The sequence below is a fragment of the Canis lupus genome, chromosome X, assembly GCF_011100685.1.
Source record: "Canis lupus familiaris isolate Mischka breed German Shepherd chromosome X, alternate assembly UU_Cfam_GSD_1.0, whole genome shotgun sequence".
Taxonomy (NCBI): domain Eukaryota; kingdom Metazoa; phylum Chordata; class Mammalia; order Carnivora; family Canidae; genus Canis; species Canis lupus.
In genome coordinates, this window is record NC_049260.1 from 87,525,028 (window position 1) to 87,550,195 (window position 25,168).

The following is a 25,168-nucleotide window of genomic DNA, read 5'->3' on the forward strand; positions in this document are numbered from 1 at the left end:
CCGACGTGGGATTCAATCCTGGGTCTCCAGGATCACGCCCTGAGCCAAAGGCAGGCGCCAAACCGCTGCGCCACCCAGGGATCCCTAGAGCTGATCCTTAATATGGTTTGTACTTTGATTACACAGAGCAGTGTAGGCCATGGTAAAAAGATTTGATTTTATTCTACTTGTGATAGAAAGTCATTGAGGATTTGAAATCTGGTGAGTGGAATAATTTGATTTATGTTTTTAAAAAGATTATTCTGGAAGCTCTGTGAAATATATTGTGTTGGAATAAGAGTGGCGATTAGCTGAGCATTGTAAGATGCTATGAAGGATTTGGAAGTACATAAACACAATGTAGATGGAACCCAGAATTAGTTAATATAGGACAGTTTGTTATCAGTAGAAGATAGGTATGCAACCTACTGCATTCATGGTGAAGACTGTACATTTTAGAGAATTTAAAAGGAGGAAGCTAATTATAATTGATTTTTTAGGGAAGGCTTCAATGGAAGAGGTAAGAACTGAATTGATGCAAGACGTGTAAGTAGAATAGAGAAGGGATGGCATTTTTGGCAAAAGAAATAAAGTCACAGATGGAATAATGGTAGTACATTCGTAGTAAAGGAGATTAGTTGGACTGATTAAATCTGAGGATTCTTTTTAGTGAGCAGCAGGCTACTGGGGTGGAGAAAGATGGTAACCACTCCTTGTTTCTCTTACTGACATGATGGGGGTATGTTTAAATTAAAAGACTATGTAGTGTTGAGGATTATAAAGAAAGAAGAAGACCTAGGACCTTCTTCTCTCCTTCTACTAATATTGTGATACTTATCAACTCAGCATTACTATTCAGTAGATCTCAAAGGTAAAGTCTAGGCAGGAGACAACTGTAAATTGGTATACTCAAGAGTCTTTTGTGGCAGAATAGAGACCAGAAGAGGGATTTCAGCTATGAGAAACCCCATAGGAGAGGGCTAGATTGGAATACTTAAGTTAATGGCTAGTAGGCTCTGACATCTCTAGAAAGATATTTGTGGCTTATTATTTCACTTAAAGTTGACAGTAAAAGTTACCTATTGGTGGGCTTGCCAACTTATCATTTATCATCTCATAATGGGGTTTTAATGCTAACTTTGCATGAACAAAATCAATGACCAATAATATATTTTGAAAATTCACCAGGAGGACTACCATATGGAAAGATCAAGAACCTTTAAAGAAAATGACAATTTTATTATGGGCAATTATTCTACTTTCATTTAGTAACTTGCCAGGGGAGTGGGAATGATTTGAGATCAAACCCCTTACTATCTAATACACCAAATCATGAATAAGGTCAGAGAAATTTTATTCAAACCATAAACATGATCATTTTACTCCTCAATTTCAGAATGAAAATCAAAATATTTGTTTCTTAAAATGTATTCATCTTTTTCAGTTTTGGGTATGATACTGAGTCAACATTGTAAATTCCTTGTGATCTTCCTGACAGTATTATTTCAGTTCATCCTCTATTTTTTTAACTTTGTTTATCTAAGATATCTTTTTTTAAACCCAAGATATTATCAATTGGTGCTTGCAGACATTTCTTTTTTTCTATATTTAATTGCCATCATATTTTAAAAGACTTATTTATTTATTTGAGAGAGAGAACACACATGCACATGCATGTGAGTGGGGAGTGGGGCAGAAGAAGGAGAGGGAGAGACTAGAATACCAAGCAGATTTCCCACTGAGCATAGAGCCTGACATGAGGCTCAATCACATGTCCCTGAGATCACAATCTGAGCCAAAATCAAGAGTCAGATGCTCAACCAACTGAGCCACATGGGCACCCCTATATTTTTACTTTTTAAAAACAATTTCAACCAACCAATGACTAATAACTTTCAATCTGAGCATTTATGAGTGATAAGAATTAATGAATACTTATGTGTAAATTTTGGACATTCAGCAGTTGATTACAGAGACAGAGTTGGGATCTGGCTAGATGTGTGCTGTCCTAGCAGCACTCCATGGCCTGGACTGCTTTTTCTGACTTTCCATCTCATCAAATCTTCCTTTCAATTTCTTATTATTTAGGGCCTGTGAACCCCAACTGTCATATGTGAAAGTAGAACCAAGACTAAATTATTTCAGGTGGTAAATGAGTGAGAGTAGCTTGATGTGTTAACTTTCATCTTAACTAGGGCTTCCTAGAGACCCTATAAATTGATACAGAAGATATAATTCCCATGAGGCATTTGACATATTGTGGTGAGAGAATGGGAAATAGATGGATACTCCTGGTCTTACTGCAAAGGGTATTTTTATAAAGATTGCACACTCAACAAAAATCTTTTGTAAAAATGGCAGACATACAAAAACATCTACATTATTTGAAGTATAAACTAGAAATGAGAATTAAATGTAACAAGATATCACAGATGATAATATGTGTTTTAATATATTCAGTAGCATATGCCTGCCACCACAAGATGGGTCAGTATTAGTGTATCACTATTCATTCATTCAAGAAACACTTCATGAGTGAGACACAGATAAATAAGGAAGACCATAAAATATATTTAATTTATTAATTTAAAGGTTATACTATTCTAAAAAGACATCCAAAATTATAGTGGATTCTACAATACATGTGTTTATTTCTCTCTCAATTCCAGACTAGGTGGGACAGATAGAAGAAGAAAATTTTCTTTCCATCTTTTCACTCCACCTTCTCCTAGGATCTTGACCTTATCCACAAGATCAAACTAGCCTTTGAGAAGGATAAAAAAAAATCAAAGTCCATAGAAATTAACTTGTCTTTTGAGTGGAAATGACTCAGATCTTGTATACAGTACTTACATTCATATTCCATGGGCCTGAATTTAGTTATATGGTTATACTTACCTGCAAAGGAGGGTGGGCAATGTAGATTGTAGCTGAGTGTGTGACCATTTGGCAAAAAAAGGGAAAGAATAGATTTTTTTAGCCTAAATAATAGTCTAGAATGAAGTGCTTTTCCATTTCATTCAAGGCTGTTTTGATTATCCTATTGGTAGTGGGAGCTCCTGAAAAATTTTACACCAAGTAGTGCTATGAGAAAGAAATGAAGAGGGATAGTACTCTAGGAGACTCCACTTAGAATACTTTTGCAGTAGTTCAAAGATGAGATGAATCTAGTCCTTAACCAAGGCAGTAACCTCCATTATGACTTATGTAAGTTGTATACTCAAATGCTAGGCACATTAAAACAGATGGAAATATATCCACTAACTGGAAAGAGGGAGTAGTGTTCACTAAATATACTTCCATTGTCCCACCCTCTGTCTCAGGGAAGAAGACTGTGAACATTCTTCCCTTTGGAATAGATGTTGCTAATGACAGATGTGGTATTATTGGCTCCTCTTAGATCTTTGCACTAGAATGTTAAGTTTTCATTTTTTTCTGATGAAAAAATCTGGTGAGAATAATATAGCACCAACTTCATTTCATCTGCCATTATAGGAGGAACCTTAAAATATAAATTTCCACAAATTCCACATGTGATTCCTAACACTCAAATTGAGAAATACTATTATATTATGAATATGTGGAGATTAGCTATGACAGTAGGCATTACTTTATTTATATGTTTAAAATCAAATTTAAGGTTTAAGGACCAAGAGTAAAACAAAATTCTGTGATGAGTAACATGAGTGTTGATGGGCACCTTGATGTAGGACCCTTAGAGTTTGGGATAATCAATATTTAGACTTGTTTAGTATATACTACCAGTATTGAAAACTCATGTGAATCATAACTATATTCCACATAATTTCTATTAATTAGTGGGACTCTTCTCAGTTTCATCAGGGACTCAAGATGTCTATACAAACAGCTTATTCCTTGCCCTTCCCTTCCCTGTGTTACCTTATCCATGTCTTCTGTGCCCTCTACTACTCTATCCTATTTAGCCTTTCCATTCTCTGTTAGGTATAGTTATGCCCTACCATAACCCACTTTACACTTAGTTTTATAATGGCCTTCTTCTCCTCCCTCTTAGCACTATATAGATTTTAGTTTTTCAACCTTATCCTGACCAATTGTCAGCGGTGCCCCACCTGCCTTATGCTAGTTCACCCTGACATAGTCTATCATGCCGTATTTTTCCCTTCATTGTTCCAACTTGCTCAACCCTTCCTTGCTCTAGACATTTCTGTCCTATCCTACCTTTCTGTCTCTTTCTAAAGAGAAAAAGAGTAAAGGTCCTGTCAATTCCTCTTAGCCTTTCTTTCTTTTGTTTTTTTAAAGATTTTATTTATTTATTCATGAGACACACAGAGAGAGAGGCAGAGACAGAAGCAAAGGGTGAAGCAGGCTCCCTGCGGGGAGCCCGATGCGAGACTCGATCCCAGGACCCTGAAATCACCACCTGAGCCAAAGGCAGACACTCAATCACTTAGCCACTCAGGTACCTTCCCTCTTGGCCTTTCCCATACCTTCCTTACTCAGGCTTGAACCCACACTACATTTTCCAGTATGCACTAACCTGCCATGTACAGTCTTTTCCTGTCCTGAACAATACTTTCTTCTCATCATTTTTTCTGTTTCTTCTAGTTCCTGTCTATCAAATAGGCCTTGAGTAAAGCTCTGATGCCTGTTATTCCATAGAAAGATGATGGCAGTGACCTGACACACTGCCAGTGTCCTGGCACTAGCAGAAAATCTCTGAATTTGGGGTTGCTTTTTCAAAATTTAACAAAGCTCTTTGTTTTATTTTAAATTTAGAAACTGCCATAAGCTATTTTTTGTAATTAAAGCTTCATATCAATAGCTATAAATAACAGAGAGATAGCAATTTAAACAACTATTTCAACAATCAGAAGTTGCTTTGAACTTTTAGAGTATATGAAGTGACAAAATCACTTTAAGTTAGAAGAGAAGAAAGGAAGAAAAACCAGACTGACTTAAAAAAAAAAGACTGACTTTCATACTTTATGGCTTTTCAAAATTATCTGTAACATCTTTCACTAGCCTTCAATAAAACTTAGATATTACATTTCACATGGATAAAAAGAGGAACTGTAGTAAAACAATTTGGCAATAACAGATCTTTATTGAAGGCCAAAAACATTCAATTAGAAAACATTCAATTCAGTAAAGAGAAATTTGTTACATAAAATCAAGAACACAAAATAGACCAGATTACTCTCATTTTATTTTTTTTGTCAATTTCAATAGTCAGTAAATGCATTATGAATCATTTCTACCTTTTGGTTTATCCACTCAGAAACAGCTATTTACAACAGAGAAGCTGAATAAGCTGAATAAGTCAAGTGATTGTAGGGCCAAGAAGTTTGTTTATAATTTTTCTTTAATTAAAGCTGGTTCCTCTTTTCAAGGATGTAGTAGGTTGAATGGTGGCCCAAAAAGTATTAAGTTTTAATTCCTGAAAAATGTAAATACCATCTAATTTAGAAAAAGTGTCTTTGCAGATGTGATTAAGTTAAGAATTTTGAGGGATGCCTGGGTGACTCAGTGGTTTAGCATCTGCCTTTGGCTCAGGTCATGATCCTGGGTTCCTGGGATCAAGTCCCACATCAGGCTCACTGCAGGGAGCCTGCTTCTTCCTCTGCCTATCTCTCTCTCTCTCTCTCTCTCTCTCACTCTGTGTCTCTCATGAATAAATAAATAAAATCTTTAAAAAAAAGAATTTTGAGATGAGATTATTCAGGTGGGCCCTGAATGCCATCATCAGTGTCCGTATAAGAAAAAAGTAGAATGACATTCCATTGGAGTGATACGGACATAAGCAAAGGAATGTTGTCAGCCACCAGAAGCTGGAAGAGGCAAGAACATATTCTACCCTAGATCCTCAGAGAGAGCATGGCTCTGCTTATACCTTGATTTTGGACTTATGGTCCCCAGTACTGTAGAGGATAAATGTGTGTTTATTTTTAAATAATGCACTCTTTTTAGTAATTTGCTATAGAAGCCATAAGAAAATAATACAGATATTTTTGTGCCTGGAAATGGGATGCTGCTGTAACAAACACAAAAATCCGAAAGTGATTTTTGGCTTGAGTTATGGATAGAAGCTGGAAGAAATTTGAGAAGCATGGTGGAAAAAGCTTAGATTTCCTTGAATAGACTTTTGATAGAAATAAGGATGTTAAAGGCTCTTCCAGTGAGGGCTCAGGAGGAAATGAGAAACATGGTAGAGAAAGCCTGTATCATCTAATGGAATACATATATTGCCTGTCATGATGAACAGAATGGTGGTAGAAACATGTGCATTAGAGGCATTTCTGGAGAAGGCGCAGAAAGAAATGGGGAGTTTATCATTGGCAATCAGAAGAAAGATTATTTTTTATTATATACACCAGAAAACTTAGCTGAATTGTTTTTCATTCTGTTTTCTGAGCATGCATTTTGTCTAGTGATATGCATGTGGCTTTCTAAATCCCTCAGTGTACACAGGTGTTTCTAAATGTCTTTATTTCCCAAAGCAATTGTCTCCCCAGATTTTTCTGCCAGGCTGTAGGTGGTCAATTGTGTGCTCAAACATAATCTATGGTCCCAGTTGGCTGTGGATTTTTCTTTAGGCTTACAATATTTTTGGGCAATGCCTGCCATTTTTTTTTCTACTCTAAGTGAGTTTTTAGTTAGGCAAAGATTGGGACCTTTTGTCAGTCTTTCAGGTAGCCCCAGGCAGGTTAGAACAGATAAACACTGTAATTTGCAAATAACATCCACTAGGCTGTCTCCAGAACCAGGTACAAAGGCCTGACACTGCTGAGCCAAGGAGAGGGTGAGGTAAGGGCAAGTAAAAATGCCACAAAGCTTTCCTACCATTTTTAAGTTGTTTTTTCTCTTTATTTAGCATTCACTTGTTTGCTGTAAACCTTTAACTGTTTTCCAGATGTCTAACAAAGCTGGTTCTGACAGTTCTTGCTTGTTTTTCAATGCTTTTGTGGAGTAATGGATGTTTGGAATTGCTCCTCCAGTTTTGCTGGACTCACTCCCATATGAACCTTTTCATATGTTGCTGAATGTGATTTGCTACTTTTTGAGGATTTTGGTTCTATGTTCAAAAGAGATACTAGCTTTTAGTTTTATTGTTATATCTTTGCTTTATTTTTGAGTCAGGATAACACTGACTTCCTAAAATGAATTGAAATTGTTCCTTCCTCTTTTATTATATGTAAGGGTTAGGGAAAGATTTGTGTTAAATCTTTTTTAAGTGATTGTATAATTCATCAAGAAAGCCCTCTGGTGCTAGGCTTTTCCTTGTTGAATTTTTTTTTACTATTTATTCAATCTATTTCTTAAAGGTACATTCAGATTTCTATTTCCTCTTTAGTCAGTTCTGATAGACTGTGTCCCCAGAAGAGTTTGTCTTTTCTATGTTATCTATTTTGTTTGCATACAACCATTTTTTAATATTCCCTTATAATTTATTTTTATTTTTTTAAATCAGTATTTCCTCTTTCATTCTTAATTTTAATCATCTGAGTTTTCTTTTTCCTCTCGATCTGTCTACTTGAATATTTGTGAGTTTTGTTGATTTTTTCAAAAGAAAAAAATTGACTTTGAGTGTCCTTATTATTTTACTATATTTTGTTTACTGATTTATCTATTTCCACTCTAGTTGTTATTTATTTCTTCAGCTTGCTGAAGTTTGCTCCAAACTCCAAAGTAAGAGATTAGGATACTAATTTTGAGATCTATATTTTTTTAATATAGTCACATGGAGCAATAATTTTAGCTCTAAGCACTGCTTACTCTGCATCCCAAGTTTTGATATGTTTTGTTTTTGTTTTCATTTATTTCAAAGTATTTTTTTTACTTTTTCATATTTATTTAAAAAAAAACCCAGAATGGATTAAAAAAAAAAAGAGCCATCAACAAGGACAGAAGTGCCAGACACAGGCCAGAAGGTAGCTGGAAAAATATGCCTTAGGAAAGTTAGGGAGTCCTATTACCTTTAAAAATATAAAGCTGAAAAAAATAATAAAATAAAAATAAAAATATAAAGCTGTAACTAACAGCTATTTTTCTGTTATCTAGCTACTCCTGCCCTACCCTCCAACATGGCATAGCTGGCTTGCCTTGTAAGGCCTCAGTTTCATGAAGAATCCCATGTACACAAAGGCTGGTGTAGTAGTTCTTAATTCACTAGAAGATCTCATCCCCACATGGTCTCATTCCAGGTGTGTGGCTGACTACCTTCATCATTCTGCTTGGAGATGGTTTCATCTCTTGAAAATACAGCTACTAAAGCACAAAACATTGTTTATATAATGATCAACAAATCTTCCCCTCCCTTTACATGCAGGTGATAAATGACTAAGTACAGAGTACTGTGAATTTTGTACGGTTGAAATTCTCATTAAATGATCATTAGCTTATGGTCACTAAATTTACATATTAAGGAAATTATATATAGAATACTGCAAAAACACAGTAAAAGATTGAAGTTTCCCCATTTCTGCTCAAAAGTCCCTTCACTCCCAAGCATCATATTTTGACTCTGAAGTTTGTTATTACTGTTTTTCCTCCTTTTGATCTTCCTTTTGTTCCCCAGTGCCAGAACTTCCAGAGCCTTCTCACTCAGATGCCATCTTTTTGTATGCCATTTTGAAGAGCCTCAGTGATGCTTGCTGAAGGGAAGATGTTGCCTGCCTTATGTTTTCTCCCATTTCACTGTCTTTTCGAGCCAGAAGTTCCCTCATTTTGGAAATCTCTTCTTTTAGCTTGTTGCATTCATCAGCAGGCAATTGGTCCTTGAATTCTTCCATTTTTGTTTCTGTGTCATGAATGATTCTTTTAGCCATATTAACTGCTTCAACTCGTTCCTTCTTTCACCTGTCTTCCTCAGCATACTTTTCTGCATTTTTAACCATATTTTCAATATCATCTTCACTTAACTGACCAGAAGAATGAATCACAATCTGCTGCTCGTGTCCTGTACCCTTATCTTTGGCTGAAACATGTACAATCCCATTGGCATCAATGTCAAATGTAACTTCAATCTGAGGGACTCCACGAGGGGCTGCTTACCTTTGATTGGAATTCCAAACCATCTCTCTCTCACCCTGACACACTTTAATCTCCACTTGAGTCTGACCATCAGCAGCTGTAGAAAACACCTGGATTTTCTTGGTTGGAATAGTGGTGTTTCTGTTGATAAGTTTGGTAAAAACACCTCCCACAGTCTCAATACCCAGAGACAGAGGAGTGACATCCAGGAGCAGCACATCTGTGACATAACCAGCTAACACACCTCCCTGAATGGCAGCTCCGATGGCCACAGCTTCATCAGGATTGACAGCTTTGCATGGGGCTCAGCCAAAGAGATCCTGTACAGTCTGCTGAACCTTGGGTATCCTAGTCATGCCACCAACAAGAATCACTTCTCCAATGTCACTCTTGCTGACTTCTGCATCTTGCATGGCTTTTAGCATGGAGCGATGGTTCTCCTGATTAGATCAGTGACAATGTCTTCAAACTGAGCCCATGTCAGCTTCATATTCAAATGCTTGGGTCCAGAAGCATCCATAGCAAGATATGGCAAATTAATGTCGGTCTGCACAGATGAGGAGAGTTCACACTTAGCCTTCTCAGCAGCTTCCCGAACCCTCTGAAGTGCCATGTTGTCTTTGGTTAAATCAACTCCTGTCTCTCTTTTGAACTCCTTCACAATGTGTCATAGCAAGGCCTGTTCAAAGTCCTCGCCACCTAAGAAAGTATCTCCATTGGTGGACTTCACCTCAAACACTCCTTTCTGAATTTCCAGGATAGAAATATCAAAAGTCCTACCACCTAAATCATATACAGCAATGATCTTGTCTTCTGATTTATCTAGACCATAGGCCAGCGCAGCAGCTGTGGGTTCATTAATTACTCAAAGCACATTTAGTCCAGATATCTGGCCAGCATCCTTAGTGGCCTATCTCTGAGTCATTGAAATAAGCTGGAACAGTGATCACGGCATTTTTTGCTGTATGCCCAAGGTAATTTTCTGCAGTCTCTTTCATCTTCATCAACACAAATGCTCCAATCTGACTTTGAGAATAGAGTTTTCCATGAGCTTCAATCCAAGCATCTCCATTGGAGGCACGGACAATTTTAAAGGGCACATTTTTAATATCTTTTTGTACTTCAGGGTCATCATATCACCGGCCAATGAGATGCTTGGTGGCATAGAATGTATTGTTTGGGTTGGTGACAACCTGTCTCTTGGCTGGCATGCCAACAAGTCACTCACCATCTGATGTAAAGGCCACAACTGAATCTGGCTCAAAGTATTTTCTAATTTGTCTTGTGATTTCTTTATTGACTCATTGGTTATTTAGTAAATGTTATTTAATTTCATAGATTGCAGGATTTTTCAGGGTTTTTTTTGTTATTGATTTCAAATTTTATTCTATTGTGGTCAGAAAACATACTTGATATGATTTCCTTTTATATTTATTGTGACTTATTTTGTGGCCTAACATATATAGTTGACCTTTGAACAACATAAGTTTGAACTGTGGAAATTCACGTATATGTGGATTTTTTTTATAGCACAGTACTTTATTTATTTATTTATTTATTTTTAGCACAGTACTTTAAAAACAATTTCTCTTCCTTAGGATTTCCTTAATAACGTTTTATTTTCCCTAGCTTTCTTTATGGTAAGAATACAGTACATACATACATACATATGACTTATAAAATACGTGTTAATAAACCGTTTATATTGTCTATAAGGCTCCACTAAACAGTAGGCTATTAGTAGCTAACTTTTTGGGTAGTCAAAAGTTATATGTGGATTTTCAATTTTGTCAGGGATTGGCATGTATAACTACTGCATTGTTCAAGGATTAACTGTACTCAGTTCTGGAGATTGTGTTCCCAAATTTGTATTAATTTTCTGTTGTGCTGTAACAAATTATCACTAACTTATGAGTTTAAAATAACCAATTTTAAAAATTACATTTCAATACCTCAGAAGTCTAAGTGGGTCTCACTGGGCTAATGTCAAGATGTTTAAGTAGTTGTATTCCTTTATGCAGGCTTTAAAAGAGAACCTGTTCCCTTGCCTTTTCAGCTTCTGGAAACTACCTGCACTCTTTTTTGGCTCATCCTCCTTTGTACCTTCAAAAATAGCAGTGATCCTTTGTTTCTTTCTTGAATTACATGACTCTTTTCCTCAGATTGGATAATCTCAATTGAACTAGCCTCAGTTTTGCTGATTCTTTCTTCTGTTTCTTCAAATCTGCTGCTGAACCACTCTAGTGAATTTTTCATTCCAGTTATTTAATCAACTTCAGAATTGCTATTTGGTCCTTTTTAAGAAATACATTATACTCCTTTCTTTATATTCTCTATTTGGTGACCTCGTTCTCATATTTTCTTTAGTTATTTAGGTGTGATTATTATTTTTTTTTAGTTCTTTGAACATATTAAATTAGCAATTTCAACATTTAATTAGTAAGTCCAATGTTGGAGCTTCCTCAGGGACATGTCATACTGACTGCTTTTCCTATGTATCAGCCATACTTTCTTATTCCTTCGCATATGTTGCAATTTTTTTTAAGATTTCATTTGTTCATGACAGACACAGAGAGAGAGAGGCAGAGACACAGCCAGAGGGAGAAGCAGACTCCATGCAGGGAGCCTGACGTGGGACTCCATCAGGGGTCTCCAGGATCACACCCTAGGCTGAAGGCGGTGCTAAACTGCTGAGCCACTGGGGCTGCCCAAATTTTTATTGAAACCTGCACATTTTAGATATTATTATGCAGGAAACCTTCAAATCAGATTCTTTTGCATATCCTTGCCAATATTTAGTATTGCCAATGTTCTGGATTTTGGCCATTCTAATAAATGTGTAGTGCTATCTCTCTCTCTCTCTCTCTCTCTCTCTTTTTTTTTTTTTTTTTTAGTGGAGTTTCTAAAATAATGCAGTAAGGGATCCCTGGGTGGCGCAGCGGTTTGGCGCCTGCCTTTGGCCCAGGGCGCGATCCTGGAGACCCGGGATCGAATCCCACATCGGGCTCCCGGTGCATGGAGCCTGCTTCTCCCTCTGCCTGTGTCTCTGCCTCTCTCTCTCTCTCTCTATGTGACTATCATAAATAAATAAAATTAAAAAAAAAAAAAAAAAAAAAAAAAAAATAAAATAAAATAATGCAGTAAAGTCTGTATTCTTTGTGATGTGTAACCTCTGACATCTCTGCTCAGGCTGCTTACTGGGCAGCTAGTGATTATATGAAGATTTCCTTAGATACCTGAAACCAATGAATCTCCCAGCTTTTGTAGCAGGGCTATCTGTGGGGATATATGCAAATGCCTGGATATATCTTAAACACTTGGCCAGGAAGTTTACAACTCCATCTTAGCTTTCACTTCCTGCTTGTTTAAAGACTTAAGATAGTGAGAGGTGAGAGATTAGGGCCTTCTCAGATGTTTTCTGAGCTTGTGGATAGCCCTAGACCTGTTCACAGTCCTATACATGTGGCCTTCTAGATGAAAGAGAAAGGTAAAGAGGAGAGAAATAAAGAGTGGCTAAAAGCATTCTAGCCTGCACTGCAGTCCTGAGAAACTTCTGCAAGATCATTGGGGCATCCCTGAGCCAAAGTCTCCCATCAGAACAGTCCTGAGTGTCTCAGAAGTAGACCTGTCTTATACTTGCTATGCCCAATTATTTACTGACTGGGAGCAACTGATGAGAAGAATGGCCTCTGAACAGAGCAAATACAATGATTGATTTCAAAGTGCTGCAGCTGGGCTGCAGGTCAATTATACTACCTATCATCAGAGAGATGAGAAGGACCTTTTCATGCCATTATGCATGGCAACATAAATTTATTTATATATCTGTAGGTCAGTTTGGCAATAGTTTTCAAATGTATTCTGCTTGTTCCCTTTCACATAGCAATTCTATCTCTAGGAATTTATCCTGTAGAAATACACAAGTATGTAACAATATATGCAAGGTAATGTTTATTGCATCATCATTTTTCATTGTTAGAATTTGGAATTAAAGGTTTATTTTTTTAAAGATTTATTTATGATAGACACACACAGAGAGAGAGGCAGAGACACAGGCAGAGGGAGAAGCAGGCTCCAAGCCTGGAGCCCGAAGTGGGCGGGACTCCAGGATCGCGCCCTGGGCCAAAGGCAGGCGCCAAACCACTGAGCCACCCAGGGATCCCCAATTAAAGGTTTATTAATAGAGGACTAGGGAAAATAGCACATAGCAATTGAAGAGGATACTAAATAGGATATTATTAAAATATCTGTATTAAAGAAGCCATAAAAAGGGAAGAAAACTAAGTAAATGAATTCTTTATCTTCCTGAATAAAAGGTGAATTTTTAGCTCCAAAATTTTATCGCAAAGAAGAGATCTTTATAATTCTTATCTCATATTACAAGACCTCTCATGATTGCTTTATTTTAAACAACTACTTGAGGAAGATACATTGATCTAAACTAAGCCCTATTAATGTTACTTTGGGATGCTAATAGAAATTACCAGTCACCATTGGTAAGAAAAAAGATGATGATGAAATATTAATACTAAATTTAAAATGATTGTCTATGGAGAGGGGAGATGATGTCACAATTGCAGATTTTAGATACCATTAAGAAGAAATCTTTTAAAGAAAAAAAAGAACAAATCTTTTTCTTTTTTCTTTTTTTTGTTGTATGAACAAACGTTTTAAAGACTACTTTAAAAGCAAATATATAAATAGTTACATCATAAAAATGATGAAAATAGATACATACTTATGATTTAAAATACATTTCTCATGACAGCATTACATGTAGATTTACAAAGTGTTTTCTCGGGCAGCCTGGGTGGCTCAGCAGTTTAGCTCTGCCTTTGGCCCAGGTTGTGGTCCTGGAGACCCGGGATTGAGTCCCACTTCAGGCACCCTGCATGGAGCCTGCTTCTCCCTCTGGCTGTGTCTCTGCCTCTCTCTCTCTCTCTCTGTGTCTCTCATGAATAAATAAATGAAATTAAAAATAAAATAAAAAATAAAACGTGTTTTCTCTAAAATGTCTTAGACGAAAATAAATATGTTGTGCTCTGGAAAACTGGGTTAGATCACTCAGGAAGAAACTTCAGTGATGATCACAACTGATGTTAAATTTCCAAATAGAGTGTGAATAAAATTGTTTCATGAAACATGAGAGAGAGAATATAGCATGCTAAATGTGTGGTTTTAAGTATACATGTGTAACTAATTTATTATTTTCAAAGTCAATATTATAAGAAGATTCTTGCTTATTTAACTTCTATTTATATAATTTTCTTTTTTCACGTTAGCCACACACTCTCTTTAAATTTTTTCTCCTCAAGGAAACAGAAAAAAGTATTTATATTCAAAATTATCTTATAATTGAGTATATATGGAAACTTCTCCAGCCCTGCAGAAAATCTGCTTCATTTCTCATATGGAGAAGTTAAAATGCATATTTTTATTAAAATTGTTTATATTCATTTTCTATCACTGCCACACAAATTATAACAAATTTAGTGGCTTAAAATAATCTCTGTAGATGGACCAACATGGACCATCTGGGCTAAAATCAAGGCATCCACAGAACTGCATTTCTTTCTGAAGACTCTGGTGGAGAATCCATTTCTTTGCCTTTTCTAGCCTCTTGGAGCTATCCACATTCTTTTTCTCATGGCCTTCCTCCTCCTCCACCTTCTAAGCCAGCAACAGCAGGTTTAGTAGTTCTCATGGTACTATGTCTCTAAATTCTCTGCAGCTGGGAATGACTCTCCACCTTTAAAATCTCATGAGATTAGATTGGACATTCCCTGATAATCCAGAATAATCTCCCCATCTCAAGGCCCTTAACCCTAAACATATCTGTAAAGTCCCTTCGTCATGCAAAGTACTGTATTAACAGGTTCTGTGGATTAGAACATGGACATTTTTGAGGGGTGAGCATTATTCTTTCTTCTACATTATTACTTAAAGAATAAAACTTAAGTCTATTATCAATATCATTTCAGACTCTGTCAATAGAGCAATAGTGTATCAACAAATCTGTGCTATTGGTTTGGGTGCTATAAAGTAAAATACAAAGAAGTAGGCCCTACCCCAAAGAGCATACTATATTGTTGAATCATCAGGAACATTCACAAAAAGACAATTAACAATGAAATGCTTATATGTTGTCAAATTCATTTGTTCAAGGGTATTTCTTGAGTACCTGCTATGTTGTTCTAGGCTCTGACAATACCATAGGAGTGAACTACACAATATCTGTCTTCATAAAGCTGATTTTCAAGTGGGGAAAATAACAAATAAGAAAATAGACTAATAGACATACTGTAATATCAAGCAGTGATAAGTGGTATAGAGGAAAATAAAGCAAATTAAGAGGATAAAGGAGTGGAATAGTCATTCTAAAAACCAGTCCTCTGTGAGAGCTGAATGAGTGAAATGGTACAGGGAGATATTTACTTCACTAGAGTAATCTTGAAGTCTTCATGTTTAAAAATGGAATAAAAGTCTTAGGAGCATAAGTAAGGTTAAAAAATGGACAGACCAATATTTCTCCTTTTGTTCCATGGATCACCCTCATCAGAATCCACTCAGGTAGCTGCTAAAAGTGCAGATTCCCAAGTGCCACCTATGGACCTAATGAGTTAGAGTCTCTGGGAATGGAAGCCTAGGAATATATCAAGTGATCCTTACCTACACTGAATCATGAGAAAACACCAAGATAGAGGCTTAAAACATTAAAATTCAAAAGAGAATTATGCTGCCCCTACCCTGCAACAACATGAATGCTTGGAGGAGTAATGAGCAGATTAAACTGATGAAACAGATGGCTCAAACTGGAATGGTGTCTGCCATCAGGTTAAGGAGTTTAAACTATGGAATGATGGGTCATCAAGTATTAATGACCAAGCAATTAACATTAAAAAAGAATATTTTATCATTATTAGCAATAGTTAGGACTATTATTAGTAGCAGCACCGTGCAGGATGGATTGGAGGTAAGGGTGTCAATAACAAGGAAAGGTATCATTAAATCAATGGAACTGGTACAGGCATTAAGCATCAGAGCCAGGTCAATTTCAATAATAATCAAAAAGAAAAAAATAATAATCAAAAAGAAAGAACAGATAGGGAGGATATTATGAGGTAAATAAAAATGGGGCTCTGTGACTGCATTGATTGTGAAAATGAAGGAAAATTCAGAAATGACTCAGATTTTGAACCTGAATAACTGGCAAAATGGATTTGATGATTATTATGGAACACCATTAGCTAGCTTCATGGAGACAATACTCATAAATGATTACATAAAAGTATAGGAGAATAAAGCTATTACTTGTTCCTGCAATTTTTCTAAATTTGCCAGTAATCCAAAAAAAATATGATTAGATATGATTATACTCTTGTACCTCTACTCAGGTTAACCACATGAAATAACCCCTTGGATTTAGAAATCAATGAGTAAGAAAGAAACACTTTTAATATTAAAGAAAACTGAAACTAGTCTTTTTCAGCAACCATTAGTTATTTATTGGCTAAGGAGGGAGTAGAATATAATTATACCTTTATGATTGTCAATATTACTAACATTTTGGAGAAAATTTATGCTACTTCATGTGTGGTTCTTCATTTTTAGCACATATGGTTAAATATGATAATACACTAAGTAATAATTACTGTCGTTTGCTAAATTATAAGCCTTTCAATTACCTAGTGATCCATGTAGAGCAAACCTCATTTTTAAAAATCCTTACTTTCTAAGGCTGAAGTACATGTTTTTCTAAACCAAGATGTGGTAGGATATGCACAAAACTAAGGAACAGTTAAGTTGGGATTAGAGTACTCTATGCATTTTAAATTAAATTGACTGTGAATATGAAGAATATGTGCCTTAATATGTGTCATGTCTGTCTCTCTTTTCCTTTCTCTCTCTCTCCCTCTCTTTCTCTACACACACACACACACACACATGGATGTACATATATATGTATAATTTAAAATTTGTTTACTACATTACATGCCTTTGGAATTATCTATGCATATCAAAGTGCATTTGGCAATATGTTTTCACTACTCCAGAAACATATCTGTTTTCACACAACTTTTCCTACCAAGTTTACTTTCTCTGCTTTATTTTAAAGACAAATCATATTGTTCTCTCTTCCCTTAATTTTCTACTTGAAGAAAAATAGCTAGCAACTATAAGAATCAAAGACTCACCTCTATTTTTTTCTGAAACTAAACCTTTAGAGCAACTCAACTTGGTATTTTTTAGTATCCATGTGACTGTTTTGTCTTCTCATGTGTATATATATATATATATATATAGATGAATTCAGCATTCAGTAATGGCTAAGTATCCCTTACCAGAGAAATCCTTGTAAAGATAACACTGCACTGCACAAAACACTAAAAAAAAATATATTATAAGGCATTGGATTTGACCAAATGCAAGTAATAACTGGGAATACATTTGACTGTTGGAAGAAAGTTAAGGTACTAGAGGAGATTTTATTTTCTATTTCTAGTGTCTTTTAGCCTGAAGACAGGCCCCAGTCACTGCCAGCTTTATAGATAATACTATGATAGAAAAACTGTAGTCTAACTGGCTTGAAAAAGCAGGAAAAAGTTCTAGGAAACCCCAGACACTGAAAAGTGAAGAGAAAATGGCAGAAGGAAGAGCCTGGGAGAGACATGCCCAATACTATGAATAGTCTCTGATCAAATCTCTGGCTGACCCCTGAATTACACATGAGTGAGACAGAATGCAATGAATAAAACTAAAGGAAAGGCACTGAATTGAGATCTGAGCTGTCATCCATCACAAGGTAGACATCGCTCACATTATGAATTCAACTACATTAACAGCCTATTTTAAAAATAATACTCTTTAGAAAAAAATTACAAAATGAAACCCACAGTCTCCACAAAGCTTACAACTTTAATGTACAATCAAAAACATTCAGAATATGAATAATTGGTGAAACGACTGATTCAAAAGGAAATAAAATCAGTAGAGATCAACATCAAGATTTTATGACTATTTTATTACTCTAAAAACCCAAGATTTTATTTATATATTGTATGGTTTTTTATTTCCCCCAGGTGGGATTTAAACTCTCCATTTCCCACACTCTGAACTATTTCTGATCCCACCAGAAGAAGCCCTCAAATTGGCAACTGTGAGAAATTGGGAATGAAGACCCCCTTCTCCACCATCTTGCCAGGGGAGTCTCCTTTTTGAAAAAAAAAATCAAGTTTATTGCATGAGCTTGGACGAATTCCACTCTTAACTTTTTATGATCTGATCACCTCATCTCACCACTTTTTTTGGCAAGGAGAAGTGGGAAAACAGAGTTCCCAAATTCTCCTCCTTCACCTTGTTAATACCAAGGGGAAAGCTTGCTACAGTAACATTTCACCTTCAGTGTGCATTCTTTCTCCATCCTCATAAAAACCCAATATTATATAACACAGCTTTTAGAACTATGATCAGGAATGTAAAGAAAGTATGCTTGTTATGAATTAAAAGAAATCTTAGCAAAAAATAGAACCTATAATATAAGCAAAAGGGAACTTGTAGTATTAAAAAATGCAATATCTTAAAATGTTGAATAGACTTAACAGCAGAATGGAAATGCCAGGAAAAAAAGTCAGGAAATTTGAAGATATATCAATAGAAATTACCCCATCTGTCACAAAAGTAGACAACATAAAGAAATATAAAGCATCCAAATTGGTAAGGAAGAAATAAAATTTTCACTATTGGCAGGTATCATGATACTTTATGTAGAAAACCCTAAAGACTCTACCAAAAAATTACTAGAACTGGTAGATGATTCAGTAAAGTCACAGAATAAAAAATGAGTGTACATAAATCTTTGCATTTCTATACACTAATAATGAAGCTGCAGAAAATGAAATTAAGAAAATAATCCCATTTACAATTACACAAAAATTTAAAAAATATACCTAGGAATAAACCTAACAAAAGAGGTGAAAGACTTTTGCTCTGAATACTACAAAACGCTGATGAAAGAAATTCGAGATGAAGCAAAGAAATGGAAAGATATTCCATGCCCATAAGTTGGAAGAACAAATATTGTTAAAATATTCATACCACCCAAAGCAATCTACAGATTTTATGCAACTCCTATTAAAATACCAACAGCATTTTTAACAGAACTGGAACAAACAATCCTAAAATTTATATGGAGCCACAAAAGACCCTGAATAGCCAAAGATATCTTGAAAAAGAAAAACATAAAACTGGATCCATCACAATCCCAGATTTCAAGTTATATTACAGAGCAGTAGTAATTAAAACAGCATGGTAATGGCATAAAAATAGAGACATACAAATCAGTGGAATAGAACAGAAAATCCAGAAATAAACCCATAATTATATAGTCAATTAATTATCTTTGACAAATGAGGAATGAATACTCAATGGGAAAAAGATAGTCTCTTCAATAAATGGTGCTGGGAAACTGGATAGTTACATGCAAAAGAAAATCCTAGAAGAGAGCACAGGCAGTAATCTCTGACATGAGCCATAGCAACATTTTTCTAGGTGTGTCTCCTGAGGCAAGGGAAATAAAAGCAAAAATAAACTGTTGAGGCTACATCAAAATAAAGTTTCTGCACAGTGAAGAAAACAATCAACAAAAATAAAGGCAACCTACTGAATGTGAGAAGATATTTGTAAATGATATCTGATAAAGGGTTAGTATCCAAAATATATAAAGAACTGATACAACTCAATACTCAAAAGCAAATAACCCAATTAAATAACAGAGTGAAGACATGAAGAAACATTTCTCCAAAGGAAAATTATTGACCTGCAGATGGCCAACAGACACATGAAAAGATGCTCAACATCAACATCATCAGAGAAATGCAAATACAAAACTACAGCTATCATCTCACATCAGTTACAATGGCTAAAATAAAAAACCCAAGAAGCAACATGATTGGTGAGGATGTGGAGAAAAAGGGAACCTCATGCACTGTTGATGGAAATGCAAATTTGCATAGCCACTATGAAAAACAGTATTTTTATCCTCAAAAAAAAAAATAGAACTACCCTATGATCCAGTAATTGCACTACTGGGAATTAACATAAAAATTGGGGGGGAGGGGCAAGATGGCGGAAGAGTAGGGTCTCCAAATCACCTGTCTCCACCAAATTACCTAGAAAACCTTCAAATTATCCTGAAAATCTATGAATTCGGCCTGAGAATTAAAGAGAGAACACCTGGAATGCTACAGTGAGAAGAGTTCGCGCATCTATCAAGGTAGGAAGACGGGGAAAAAGAAATAAAGGAACAAAGGCCTCCAAGGGGGAGGGGCCCCGCGAGGAGCCGGGCTGAGGCCGGGGCGAGTGTCCCCAGGACAGGAGAGCCCCGTCCCGGAGGAGCAGGAGCTGCACCGACCTTCCCGGGGGAAAGGGGCTCGCGGGGAGTTGGAGCAGGACCCAGGAGGGCGGGGATGCCCTCGGGCTCCCCGGGACAGTAGCAGCAACTGCGCGCCCAGGAGAGTGCGCCGAGCTCCCTAAGGGCTGCAGCGCGCATGGCGGGACCCGGAGCAGCTCCGAGGTGCTCGGGCGACGGCCCCGCGGAGGGGGCTGCGCGGCCCCGGGAGCAGCTCGGAGGGGCTCGGGCAGAGGAAGAGGCTCCGTGCGGAGGGGGCTGCGCGGTTCCAGGAGCAACTCGGAGGGGCTCGGGCGGCAGCTCCGCGGAGGGGGCTGTGGGGCGGGAGCAGCTCGGGGGGGCTCGGGCAGAGGAAGAGACTCCGTGCCGAGGGGGCTGCGCGGTTCCAGGAGCAGCTCCGGGGGGCTCGGGCGGCGGCTCCGCGGAGGGGGTTGCGCGGCCCGGGAGCGCGAATCCAACAGCGCAGGCTCCGGAGCACAGGGCGCCGGGACACAGCCCAGGATCCGGCCTCCCCCCGGGACAGGCAGAGGCCGGGAGGGCCCAGGACAGCAAGGACGCTCCTGCCCCGAGCTGAGCAGATCAGCGGCCCCGCCCCGGAGCCTCCAGGCCCTGCAGACGGAGAGTTACTGCGGGAGCTGAATCCAGGTTTCCAGAGCTGCCCCGCCACTAGGGCTGTTGCTCCTGGGGCCTCACGGGGTAAACAACCCCCACTGAGCCCTGCACCAGTCAGGGGCACAGCAGCTCCCCCAAGTGCTAACACCTGAAAATCAGCACAGCAGGCCCCTCCCCCAGAACACCAGCTAGACGGACAACTTCCAGGAGAAGCCAAGGGACTTAAAGTACACAGAATCAGAAGATACTCCCCCGTGGTTTGTTTTTCTTTTTGATTTCTGATTGCTTCCCCCACCCTTTTTTCCCCTTTCTTTCTTTTTTCTTTCTCTTTTTCTTCTCTTTTTTCCTTTTTTTCTTTCTTTTTTCTTTTTTCTTTTTCTCTTTTCTTTCCTTCTCTCTCCCCCGTGGTTCTTTTTTTTTTTTTTTTTTTTTGCTTTTTGATTTGTTTCCTTCCGCCACCCCCCTTTTTTCTCCTTTCTTTCTTTTTCTTTCTCTTTTTCTTCTTTTTTTTTTCGTTTTTTTCTTCCTTTTTTTTCTCTTTCTCTTTTCTTTCCTTCTTTCTCTCCTCTCTTTTTCTCCTTTTCCCAATACAACTTCTTTTTGGCTACTCTGCAGAACAAAATGACTAGAAGGAAAACCTCGCCTAAAAAGAAAGAATCAGAAACAGTCCTCTCTCCCACAGAGTTACAAAATCTGGATTACAATTCAATGTCTCAAGCCAATTCAGAAGCACTATTATACAGCTACTGGTGGCTCTAGAAAAAAGCATAAAGGACTCAAGAGACTTCATGACTGCAGAATTTAGAGCTAATCAGGCAGAAATTAAAAATCAATTGAATGAGATGCAATCCAAACTAGAAGTCCTAACGAGAGGGTTAACGAGGTGGAAGAACGAGTGAGTGACATAGAAGACAAGTTGATAGCAAAGAGGGAAACTGAGGAAAAAAGACAAACAATTAAAAGACCATGAAAATAGATTAAGGGAAATAAACGACAGCCTGAGGAAGAAAAACCTACGTTTAATTGGGGTTCCCGAGGGTGCCGAAAGGGCCAGAGGGCCAGAATGTGTATTTGAACAAATTCTAGCTGAAAACTTTCCTAATCTGGGAAGGGAAACAGGCATTCAGATCCAGGAAATAGAGAGATCCCCCCCTAAAATCAATAAAAACCGTTCAACACCTTGACATTTAATAGTGAAGCTTGCAAATTCCAAAGATAAAGAGAAGATCCTTAAAGCAGCAAGAGACAAGAAATCCCTGACTTTTATGGGGAGGAGTATTAGGGTAACAGCAGACCTCTCCACAGAGACCTGGCAGGCCAGAAAATGCTGGCAGGATATATTCAGGGTCCTAAATGAGAAGAAGATGCAACCAAGAATACTTTATCCAGCAAGGCTCTCATTCAAAATGGAAGGAGAGATAAAGAGCTTCCAAGACAGGCAGCAACTAAAAGAATATGTGACCTCCAAACCAGCTCTGCAAGAAATTTTAAGGGGGACTCTTAAAATTTCCCTTGAAGAAGAAGTTCAGTGGAACATTCAACAAAAACAAGGACTGAATAGTTATCATGATGACACTAAATTCATATCTCTCAATAGTAACTCTGAATGTGAATGGGCTTAATGACCCCATCAAAAGGCGCAGGGTGTCAGACTGGATAAAAAAGCAGGACCCATCTATTTGCTGTCTACAAGAGACTCATTTTAGACAGAAGGACACCTACAGCCTGAAAATAAAAGGTTGGAGAACCATTTACCATTCGAATGGTCCTCAAAAGAAAGCAGGGGTAGCCATCCTTATATCAGAGAAACTAAAATTTACCCCGAAGACTGTAGTGAGAGATGAAGAGGGACACTATATCATACTTAAAGGATCTATTCAACAAGAGGACTTAACAATCCTCAATATATATGCCCCGAATGTGGCAGCTGCCAAATATATAAATCAATTATTAACCAAAGTGAAGAAATACTTAGATAATAATACACTTATACTTGGTGACTTCAATCTAGCTCTTTCTATACTCGATAGGTCTTCTAAGCACAACATCTCCAAAGAAACGAGAGCTTTAAATGATACACTGGACCAGATGGATTTCACAGATATCTACAGAACTTTACATCCAAACTCAACTGAATACACGTTCTTCTCAAGTGCACATGGAACTTTCTCCAGAATAGACCACATATTGGGTCACAAATCAGGTCTGAACCGATACCAAAAGATTGGGATCGTCCCCTGCATATTCTCAGACCATAATGCCTTGAAATTAGAACTAAATCACAAGAAGTTTGGAAGGACCTCAAACACGTGGAGGTTAAGGACCATCCTGCTAAAAGATGAAAGGGTCAACCAGGAAATTAAGGAAGAATTAAAAAGATTCATGGAAACTAATGAGAATGAAGATACAACCATCCAAAGTCTTTGGGATGCAGCAAAAGCAGTCCTAAGGGGGAAATACATCGCAATACAAGCATCCATTCAAAAACTGGAAAGAACTCAAATACAAAAGCTATCCTTACACATAAAGGAGCTAGAGAAAAAACAGCAAATAGATCCTACACCCGAGAGAAGAAGGGAGTTAATAAAGATTCGAGCAGAACTCAACGAAATCGAGACCAGAAGAACTGTGGAACAGATCAACAGAACCAGGAGTTGGTTCTTTGAAAGAATTAATAAGATAGATAAACCATTAGCCAGCCTTATTAAAAAGAAGAGAGAGAAGACTCAAATTAATAAAATCATGAATGAGAAAGGAGAGATCACTACCAACACCAAGGAAATACAAACGATTTTAAAAACATATTATGAACAGCTATACGCCAATAAATTAGGCAATCTAGAAGAAATGGACGCATTCCTGGAAAGCCACAAACTACCAAAACTGGAACAGGAAGAAATAGAAAACCTGAACAGGCCAATAACCAGGGAGGAAATTGAAGCAGTCATCAAAAACCTCCCAAGACACAAGAGTCCAGGGCCAGATGGCTTCCCAGGGGAATTTTATCAAACGTTTAAAGAAGAAACCATACCTATTCTCCTAAAGCTGTTTGGAAAGATAGAAAGAGATGGAGTACTTCCAAATTCGTTCTATGAGGCCAGCATCACCTTAATTCCAAAACCAGACAAAGACCCCACCAAAAAGGAGAATTACAGACCAATATCCCTGATGAACATGGATGCAAAAATTCTCAACAAGATACTGGCCAATAGGATCCAACAGCACATTAAGAAAATTATTCACCATGACCAAGTAGGATTTATCTCTGGGACACAAGGCTGGTTCAACACCCGTAAAACAATCAATGTGATTCATCATATCAGCAAGAGAAAAACCAAGAACCATAGGATCCTCTCATTAGATGCAGAGAAAGCATTTGACAAAATACAGCATCCAGTTCTGATCAAAACTCTTCAGAGTGTAGGGATAGAGGGAACATTCCTCGACATCTTAAAAGCCATCTATGAAAAGCCCACAGCAAATATCATTCTCAATGGGGAAGCACTGGGAGCTTTTCCCCTAAGATCAGGAAGAAGACAGGGATGTCCACTCTCACCACTGCTGTTCAACATAGTACTGGAAGTCCTAGCCTCAGCAATCAGACAACAAAAAGACATTAAAGGCATTCAAATTGGCAAAGAAGAAGTCAAACTCTCCCTCTTCGCCGATGACATGATACTCTACATAGAAAACCCAAAAGCCTCCACCCCAAGATTGCTAGAACTCATACAGCAATTTGGTAGCGTGGCAGGATACAAAATCAATGCCCAGAAGTCAGTGGCATTTCTATACACTAACAATGAGACTGAAGAAAGAGAAATGAAGGAGTCAATCCCATTTACAATTGCACCCAAAAGCATAAGATACCTAGGAATAAACCTAACCAAAGATGTAAAGGATCTATACCCTCAAAACTATAGAACACTTCTGAAAGAAATTGAGGAAGACACAAAGAGATGGAAAAATATTCCATGCTCATGGATTGGCAGAATTAATATTGTGAAAATGTCAATGTTACCCAGGGCAATATACACGTTTAATGCAATCCCTATCAAAATACCATGGACTTTCTTCAGAGAGTTAGAACAAATTATTTTAAGATTTGTGTGGAATCAGAAAAGACCCCGAATAGCCAGGGGAATTTTAAAAAAGAAAAGC

At 37.5% G+C, this 25,168-nt stretch overlaps 1 pseudogene; it reads right to left on the reverse strand.

Moving 5' to 3' along the window:
- Positions 1-8,495: 8,495 nt before the first annotated feature.
- Positions 8,496-14,695, reverse strand: LOC100686008 (annotated as a pseudogene).
- Between the last annotated feature and the right edge of the window lie 10,473 nt (positions 14,696-25,168).